This window comes from Manis javanica, chromosome 13 (genome assembly GCF_040802235.1).
Source record: "Manis javanica isolate MJ-LG chromosome 13, MJ_LKY, whole genome shotgun sequence".
In the NCBI taxonomy this organism is placed as follows: domain Eukaryota; kingdom Metazoa; phylum Chordata; class Mammalia; order Pholidota; family Manidae; genus Manis; species Manis javanica.
Window position 1 is genome coordinate 20,812,120 of NC_133168.1, and position 10,048 is coordinate 20,822,167.

The window sequence follows — 10,048 nt, forward strand, 5'->3', positions numbered from 1 at the left end:
CACACCTAAATATATAAGTAATTATGATAGAAAGTGAAAGGAATAGAGGGGGATCAGGCTGGGCCCCGCTGAGAAGGTAGCACTTGACATAAAAACTGAATATGCAAGAGCCAAACATGAAAATATCTTGGGAAGAGGGTTCTCCTTAGAAATAAGAGCAAAGGTCCTGAGACACACATAGTTCAAGAAAAAGGCAAGTGTGGCTGGAGGCTTATGGATTGAGAGAGAACAGTATGAAATTAGGTTGGAGATGTAAACAAAGAGCAGATTGTCTATTCTACAGTGGTTTATTGAGTACCTACTATTCTAAATTCTGGGAACATATGAGCAACCAAGAAAAACCTTGTAGACAGTGGTAGGGAATTTGGATTTTATTCTAAGGGCAACTGGAGGTCACTGAAGATTTTAAACAGGTGACTGACACAGTCTAAGTTATTTCTCAGATGATTTTCCCTGATTTCAGGGAATGGATCGGAAGAAGGATGTCTAGCTAATAAGAAATGCAGTAATCCAACAAACTGCTGCAACAATTTGGGCTAAGTTTGTGTAGTGAAGATGGAAAATAGATGGATTTGAGAGATGTTCTGGAAGCAAAACTGACAGTGATTGCTGATGGAAGAGACACGGAGAGTAAGTGAAAGAAAAGATTCAAGGATAACACCTAAATATTTGGCTTGAGCAACTGGATGGAGAGACAAGGGTGTTGTGTATGAAAAGGGAAAACAGAAGATTTGCAGATAAAAACCTTGAGTTCTTGATACTAACTTTGGCATCTTTTTGCATGTCAAATGGAAATGTCAGGTAGGCTGTTTCATATATGAATTTAGGGCTTAGTGGAGAGAGTTAAATATTTAAGTTTTGATGTCATCAGCATTATAGATGGCATTTAAAAGTGTTGATGGGAATCACGGCATTAGTTAGATCAGACTGTCATAACACAATACCAATAGACTGAGTCACTTACAAAATAGAAATTTATTTTCTCACAGTCTGGAGGCTGGAAGTCTGAGATCAGCTTAAGGCATAGTCAGATTCTGGTGAGGCTTCCCTTCCTGGCTTGCAAACAGCTGCCTTCTTACTATATCCTCACATAGCAAAAAGAGCAAGAGAGACTTGTTTTCCTCTTCTTAAAAGGTCACAGTGGTATTGGATTAGGGCCCCTCCCTTATAAACTCATTTAATCTTAATTTCCTTCTAAAGATCCTGTTTTCTGATACAGCCACATAGGCAAATGCTTCAACATACTAATTTGAAGTGGAACACAATTCAGTCCATTGCAATCACCTAAGAAAAAAATGTGGATAGAAAAGAGATGAGGGCCCAGAATGAGCCCTTGTAGGTTATTTCAACCTCATAAAAGGAAGCCAGAAACAGAGATTGAGAAACAGCAGCTGATGAGATGGGAGGAAAGCAGAGGGCCACGGAACAGAAGCCAAGAGAACAAGATGTTTCAGGAAAAAAAGAAGCACTCACTATGTGGCTTCTGAAATTTTGTTTAAATAAGGACAAACAAATGGACACTGAATGTGGCAAGACAAAGATGATATTGGCAAATGTCAGCAGGCAGAAGGGATGGAAATCAGATTAGAGTGGGCAGAAGGGAGAACAGGATGCGAGGACATGAAAACTGGGAATATAGGCAGGTCTTTCCAGTGAATTGGCTGTGAAGGGGAATGGAGAAAAGGGCCAGTGGATGAAGGAAGTCATGGGGTGGGAGAGAGAGAGCAAACAGCTTCTGACCCAGGACCAAGGGCACAGTTCTGAAGTCTTGGCTGCCCTCACGCTGGCGTTACCCTGGGTGTCTCAGTAACCTTACCCAAGGGACTGGCATCATATCATATATGTACTTCTCTGGTTTAGAATTTAGGACAATTTAATCTAAAGCAGCTCTTGGGCTTCAAAAAATCCTATAATTCTTATAACTGACTTTACTAGAATAATATTTAATTCCTTAAAATCAGCCAGTATGCGGCAATTTTGAATAAGGTCTTAAAACAATAAACATCTTTTCATTGCAACACTACCACTAAGTTATGGCTGCTGCATACATTACCTCTTCATTCTTACTACATAATGAAATACTCTGAAGCATCGTTATGTATTTGTGTGCTGCCCATCACTGAAGTTCTATAACAGTTTACCATCCATTTTCGATGATAATATCTCATTGCTCATTGTCCTCTTGATATTTACATGTGTGTAAATCTATTACCTGTGTTTAGAGCCTTAAAATAATAAATCAAAATAAAATGTCAGTTCATGTTTTTCCCATGCTAATAAAACAGGCAAAGTTTTTTTAAAAGGGCACAATTCATATCTATGTAAAGTGTTTTAACTCAGATGCCTTAGCCTGAATACACACTATTATGGGCTGAATTGTATTCCTTCTAAATCTGTGTGCTGAAGTCTTGACCCCAGTATCTCAGAATGTGACTGTATTTAGAGATAGGGTCTTTAAAGAGGTAATTAAGGCCACAGGGATGGGCCCAATCCAGTATGACTGGTGTCCTTATAGGAAGAGATTAGGACACAGACACCTGTGGAGGGAAAGGCCATGTGAAGATACAGGGAAAAGATGTCCATCTACAAGCCAAGGAGAGAAGCCTGGAACAAATCCTTCCCTCACAACTCTCAAAAGAAACCAGCCCTGCCAACACCTTGGTCTCAGCCTTCAGAATTGTGAAACAATAAATTTTCTTTTTAACGCCCCCAGTCTATGGTATACCGCTATGGCAGTGCTAGCAAACTACCTCACACACCATAGGATGGACCCGCAGGTAGCTGGAGGTTTATGGCTTATATATTAAGAAGCCCAGATCCTATACCAGGTAAAAGACTTGATTTTTTGGCAGGTTCCAATATGCTAATGGAAAGTTCCCTGTTCAGTGCTAACATGACGGCCACCAATAAATGGAGAACTGCCAAAATAAGTCATTTCAAGGAAGTTCTCTTCCACATCAATAGAAGTCCAGCTAACACTGCCCCTATATGGTGAGGAGTGAGAATTAATGTCTGTAAGAATGACACTGTAGGATAAATGTAATCAAACTTAGAACATAAAATGAACACTTGTTAATGGCTATCAAGTTTGTCTATAAATGCTGAAGTATCTAGCAATGCTAAAACAATAGCATCTTGAGGAAATTATATGCTCTGAGTATACTGATGCATCATGAATTCTGTGGTTTTTCCAGTGATTATGTGGCATCCCTGAGACTGTCAGAATATAGGGGCCATGTATAATTTGAATTTAATCCCGATTGGCTGTTGATGGTTACTAAATGCTCACATACAAATTTTCCTACCTAAAAAACATGTGTGAATCCAATCCAACTTGCATAGAGGCACCAGCTGGCTAGAAAGCACGTTAAGATTAGAATCTTGCATCCACCTTGTAGAGTCAACTTTGTTTTCTTGGCAACACTGAGAACAGGAAGGCACTACAGTCCCCCTGGCTTTTCTGGCTTTCTCCCCAGACCTGTTCTAAGAGGGTGTCATTCGGCTTCACTTTGTGAGAAGTAGTGCTGCTGACACAGGAATGGACAGCCAACAAAAGTCAAATGTTACCCACTGCAGGTCACCGTGGGGTTAATGTGGCCACCAGCAGTTCTCATGACTAAATATCTTTTCAGTTTTCGTCTCGAAGCTTCACCAATATGTACTGAATAGAAGAATATTAAAGGAATAGGTGATCAAAGAGTGTTTATTGAACTGAATTGAACCCACACCCATTCACGTACAACACGCCATCTTTTGCCTCTACTTCTTTTTCCATAAAGATTGGAGAAATCAGGAATATTTACGGCAAGAGAAGAGACAAAGCAAGGAAGGACAGAGCAGAAATATCACAGACGATTATTTTTTTATTGATATTAATATTAATCAAACATTTTTGTATCTGAAATCTTTTAAGTCAAATCTTTGTGGAATTCCAATACCTAAAACAAATAACGCAATACTGTTCTGGCTGAAAGGTGGTGGGAAACTCATCAGCTCAACCCTCCTTCAGATGCTGTTTTTTCATTTTCCCATCACCTCACGGCCCACAGCATCTCCTGGCAGCCTGAGGAACACTGGAACATGACATGAAAGATAGAGATGGGAGCAGAAAGACCCCCAGGTTAGAATTAAAAGGTCTGCTTGTCAGTTATGCAGCCATAGAAGCTTTTGTTAACATCTCTTTATCTCATCTTCCTTCACAGTGTAGTAGGAAAAATCATACTATCCAAGTCACTAGCCAAAACGCAGTATCATGTTATATAGCCCAATAGCAGGACCCTACATAATCCAATTTTTGTCAAGTGGCAACAAAACAAGGAAAGATGTTACAGTTTGTCTCTTTATCTAGGCATCACAAGAATGACCTCTTTTTTTCTTCAACTTACTTAAACTAAAAAAAAAAGGCATTAACAGCTCACCCATTTCTCTCAACCAAACCCTCTGACTCTGGCAACCACTGATCTGTTCCCTTTATCTATGACCATAGTTTTCTGTAGAAGATATGTAGAAGATTCCACATATAAGAGAAATCACATAGTATTTGTCTTTCTCTGTCTGACTTATTTCACTTAAGATAATGCCCTTGAAGTCCAACTATGCTGTCACAAATGGCCAGATTTCTTTATTTTTGTGGTTGAATAATATTCCATTGTACATACATAGCACAATTTCTTTACCCGTTCAGCCATTAATGGACACAGGTTCTTTCCATATCCTTGGTATTGTAAGTAATACTGCACTGAACATGGGAGTGCATATATCTTCTCTAATTAATGTTTTCATTTCCTTCAGATAAATATCTAGAAGTGGAGTTTCTGGGTTGTGAGGTAGGTCTATTTTTTTTAAAATTTTTTAGGAACATCTATACTGTTTTCCATAGTGGATGCACAAATTTACATTCCCACCAACAGTGTACCATGGTCTTCTTTTCTCCACATCCTCCCCCACATATGTCATCTCTTGTCTTTTTGACAGCAGCCATTCTAACAGGTATGAGGTGACATTTCATTGTGGTTTTGATTTGCATTTCCCCAAAGATTACTGATATAGAGCCATTTTTTCATCTACCTATTTGCCATCTGTATGTCTTCTTTGGAAAACTATTCAATCCTCTGCTCATTTTTTCATCAGCTTGGTTTTTTCCTATTGAGTTGCCTGAGTTCTTTACATATTTTGGATATTAATCCCTTATCAGGTATGTGATTTGCAAATATTTTCTCCTATTCAATAGGTTGCCTTTTCATTTTATTGAAATGTTATAATTCTGAATTGTTTTTGTCCAGAAGAAACATATGTCCCTGCATCTTCAAAGGGCTTTTCTCCTGGCACTCTGAACCTCTTAACAATTTCCTAATTTACCTGAGAAATCACCCAGGGTTGACCCAAATGCAAGATTTGGGCCTCTCACCTGTACCTCAAACCCTCAAGCTGAGCTAGTCAGAGTTTTCAGGCCAGTAACTACATAGTGACAGTGTGTGCTATAGATCAGGATGCTTTAGAGTGGTTGGTAGCTTTGACTTCCTCAACTCAGGAAAAGGATTTAAAATGACTTTCTGCTTTCTTAATAATTTATAAGGACAGAATTCCCTAAGTTATCTCATCACAGGTACCAGACCTCGATTTATTCATATTTGAATCTGTCAAGTAAACTACAATATAAACAGAATAAAAGGAATAAGGTCACTTTGTCTGAGAGTATCAGTGCTATGGTAAATAAGGCAAAAACTCCCAGGGAGGTATTATTTTATAATGTCTTTAATATGAGCCATTTTCAGGCAAAGAATCTATCCTGAACTTAATGGTGGAATCAGTGTGAAATGGAAAATGATCTTTTTAAATGATGAAGCCTTCTTGAAATTACTTTGTTCTCTATTGAGTTCCATTAAGGTCCACTTTCATATCAACCAGAATTCAGTTGCAAAAAACAAAATCAACTTAAGCCAATTTAAGCACAGAGGAATTCAGAATTGAGCACTGAATAGTTTACACATCTCCAGGAAGGCTGAAGAAACAGGCTTTAGATTGAACATTCATCCCCAAAAGCAAGACCACCAAACAGGCCCATCAACGAGCTGCTGCCTCTTCTACAGTTGGGGAACCTCTGTCTGAAAAACCACATGGCAGCTTCCATGATGACAAAATCACTGGCATCAACTGATCCCCTGCAATGGCCAGTTCCTGAATTAATGGAGCCCACTGTGATCCTTAGACACACAAAGATGCCATGTCCTGCATTTTGACACCCCACAGCTGGTGGCTGGACTCTGGACCTCTGCTAGCACTACCTCAGAAGAATAGAATCCTTCATGACTGTGTCTGGCAGTAAAAATACTAGAAGAAACAGAGGTGGAGCTTTAACCTTAATTCTGCCTTCCAAATCTCATCTAATGGGCCAGACCCAAATCACATTCATTGCAATAGCTGCAAGAGAGTCTGTGTAAAGTAGCTTTTAGCTTCCCCACCTGCACATCAGAAAGCACACCAGAAGGATGGTGGAATGGCAATTAAGTACCAAGTTCCCATATTCACAATGACGCTTTTTGAGCAGAAACAGTTCTTAAAATCCTAAGCCAGGCATAAGGCCCCACCTTGAAACATGCTCTCAGATCTGGAAGGGATTTTAATAATCACCCATCTACCCCCTTTGATTAACAAACAGAACCAGACACCATAGGAGTTTGCTTACAATCACCAACTAATTAGTGGCAGAACCAAGAAAAGAAACCATATTGTCTGACTCTCACACTCTAGTCCTCTTTCATCCCCCCAGGTCTACTTCAAGACAGAGTAAGTAGTAAAGAGCATGGGAATAACATTTCAAAGTCAGATTTGGCCACATATAAAATGCATATAAATAAATAATACACAGTGAAGGCAATGAGAAATATACCTTTTCCAAAGATTTACATGGAATATTAAATATTTATTTGACATATTTATTGTCTCCTATATATATCTGACACTGTATTAGGTAATGGAGAAATGGTGGTAACCAAAACAGATATGCAATATATCTAGCTAAGAAAATAGACAATTTAGCAATTGGCAACAATAAAGTGTAATAAATTTAATGTAATGAGAACTACAGAGACTGTAGTTCTACTGGTCTGATCTGATTGTTATTGTTCTGATCTATGGCCATGTCAGTGGATGGTGATAGTTCCATCTTTGTGTACAATAATAAGGAGACTATGCAGAGTGGGAGCAAAGAGCTCATGCACTGCTGGGAATCTTGGCTGTGGCTACCGGTGCTGGGTAACAGAGGGAAGAACAACAGCGGCAATCAGGCTGCCATGTGGGCTGCACTCCGGGCCGGGACTTGGGTTACTACTGGTTTGGTGGCACATACAAAAACCCAGTTCAAGTACCCAACTTCTATATTACAGCTCTACGCCTCAGAGATTTTTGTGTATACAATATGCTGGGCATTCTTTTAAGGGCACTGCTTGTTTATTATCTAACTTAAGTCTTATAACCATCCTATGAGGCATTACTTCTGTTATCCTCATTTTCCAGATAAGGAAACCGAGAGCCTTGCAGGTAAGTGACTTGCTCAGGATGGCGCAGTTAATGTATGTGGGCACTGGGATCCAAACGAAGCTGCTGCGTCTGGGAGTGAGTGGGCCGAACCCCTCTGCTCTGCTCAGTTTGCACAGCCACAACTGCCCCTTCTGCCCCCACTTAAGAGAAACAGCAAAAGAGATTGAATCAAATTAGTCATTTGCTTTTGGGAACACCTGTCTTCTTGATACAATTATAATTTATCCCACATTAACCTCGTAATAAAAGCATCAATTTTTGTTGATTTCTAGTCTGACAAGAAAGATGGACATTTCCAATTATTTCCTGTACTCATTAGCATGTTTTCCAGATGAAAAATATCTTGGATTTCTAGTTAATCATCTGAGGAGCCTAACCTACATACAAACAAAAACATAATAAGCCAAATAATATGAAGGTAACAAATCTGAATCAAAAATTGCATAGTAGCACATTTCTTTGGCTTACATAAGCAAACTAAATGAAAATATAGTTAAGAACAAAAGAAGACAGTCAAACACAACAATTTCCAGCAAAGCAAGTTGTTGAAAGAAATAAGCAATAAAGCTCATTCCTGGCACATTCAAACAAATATTAACTGACAAACTGTTCAGGCATAGCTGGGTGCTGCAGACCATTTGCACTGAATCAACCTCCCAATTTAAACACTTCCAGCCACTGGGGAAAATCACAGGTCTTTCTGAAAACTGGGCCTGGTTCCAGGTGGCTGCTGTCTGCCTACCCTATATTTTTTTCTCCAGAACTCTTCCTGGGATTAAAAAAGAAAGGCAACCTTTGCCTCCTAATACCTGAAATGCACCATAGATAGAGAAGAAAGGACCAACAGCAGTTGATAAAATAGCCCTGAGTATGGATGTACACTCCAAGAAGCGTGGAAGTGGAAAGACCGTCGGGATTAAACTCTGTGAGCAGCCTGAGACAGTGAAGACGCCCGGACTTGGAAAAAGCAGAGTCTGGAAACAGGCCAGGGTGTGCTAGAAGATATTGCCTTTACTGGCTACACCCATTTATTAAATATGTAGCTAACTAAACTGATGCATTCATCCTAGTCTATTATGTAGGCTCTGGAGTGGGGTGCCCTGGACTTGAAGGCCAGCACCACGGCTTATAACACTTGTCATTTTGAGTATTTTATGTAATTCCTCAGCCTATTTCTCAGCTGTTAATTAAGGATAATAAAGCCATCTATCTCATTGGTTATTGTGAGGATGAATTGAGAACTAAGATGCATGACATGCATGGGCACATGGTAAGTACACAATAACTGTTAGCTTTGTTCTTGGATGACAGAAACTAAACATCTTGTCTCTTAGATGACCAATGTGTAAATGCTTTTAATCTTCATTATTCACTATAGTTTAAATAGATTATTTCATATTGTTCCTGATTGCCAGGTCTGGAAATAAAAAAATGAGTTCTGCCACCTGGCATCACTCTTTAATGCATCTAGTTGCCATCTGGCGGTCAGAGAGATTTCAGTTCCTAAATAACCTGCTCCTTTCCTAAGACAAAAGGAGAGGAAAATAAGGCCGCATTGTGAGTTTGTTTTATACCAGAATAGACAACACACTCCAAGTTTATGGTGATTGAGAAATGCCTCAACCAACTTTGAAAAAAACCACAGTGACAATGAACCCAAGTCCCGGTCCGGAGTGCAGCCCGCATGGCAGCCTGACTGCCACAGTCCTCCCCACGGTTACCCAGCACTGGCAGCCACGGCCAAGATTCCCAGCAGCGCATGGACTCGTTGCTCCTGCTCTGCACAGCCTCCTGGTTGTCGTGTACAAAGACGGAACTATCACCATCCACCGACATGGCCAGAGACCAGAACAACATGAAAGACGGTGTAATCATCCTCTGGTATGAACAGCAAGTCACTGGAGAGCGTATGACTGTGGGGTAGTACTTAACAGCTACAAATCAAGAATAGAATAGGCCTACTTATTTCTATTTCATATTAGTGAGTCACAGCATAATATGACCCAGTGCTAATAAGGACCTTAGAGTTATCAATGGCTCTGTGGTAATTCATCAAAATCAACTCACTGATTCATGAAAACTAAAAAACTAAAGCACTAAAAATATATTTGCAAATCTTGTAAAGAGTAGAAATGGCTTTTTATTTAGAAACAGATACAAGCCACTTTTACTCATAAAAATAATCAATAGAGTAAAATTTTAAAGAGGCCCAAATAACCTGGGGAAGCAAGGATTGAAAGAAAGATGACTAGATGCCACAATGCAACAAGACAGAAAAACATGAGCTCACCATACGTCCTCTTGGGAGAAGCACCTGTGTGTCCACAAGAAACACTTCGGTGAACCACTGGGAACTGAGGGTAGGAACCCAGGGGAATTCTCACCCAACCAACGTTTCACTCATCTGCTCTGAATAATAGAGGTAGAAGAGAAAAGAAGAAGAACCTGAGAGGGAGAGGCAGGTGTCCTGAAGACAAGGAGGGCTCAGAGGAAGGGAGAGCGCGGGCTG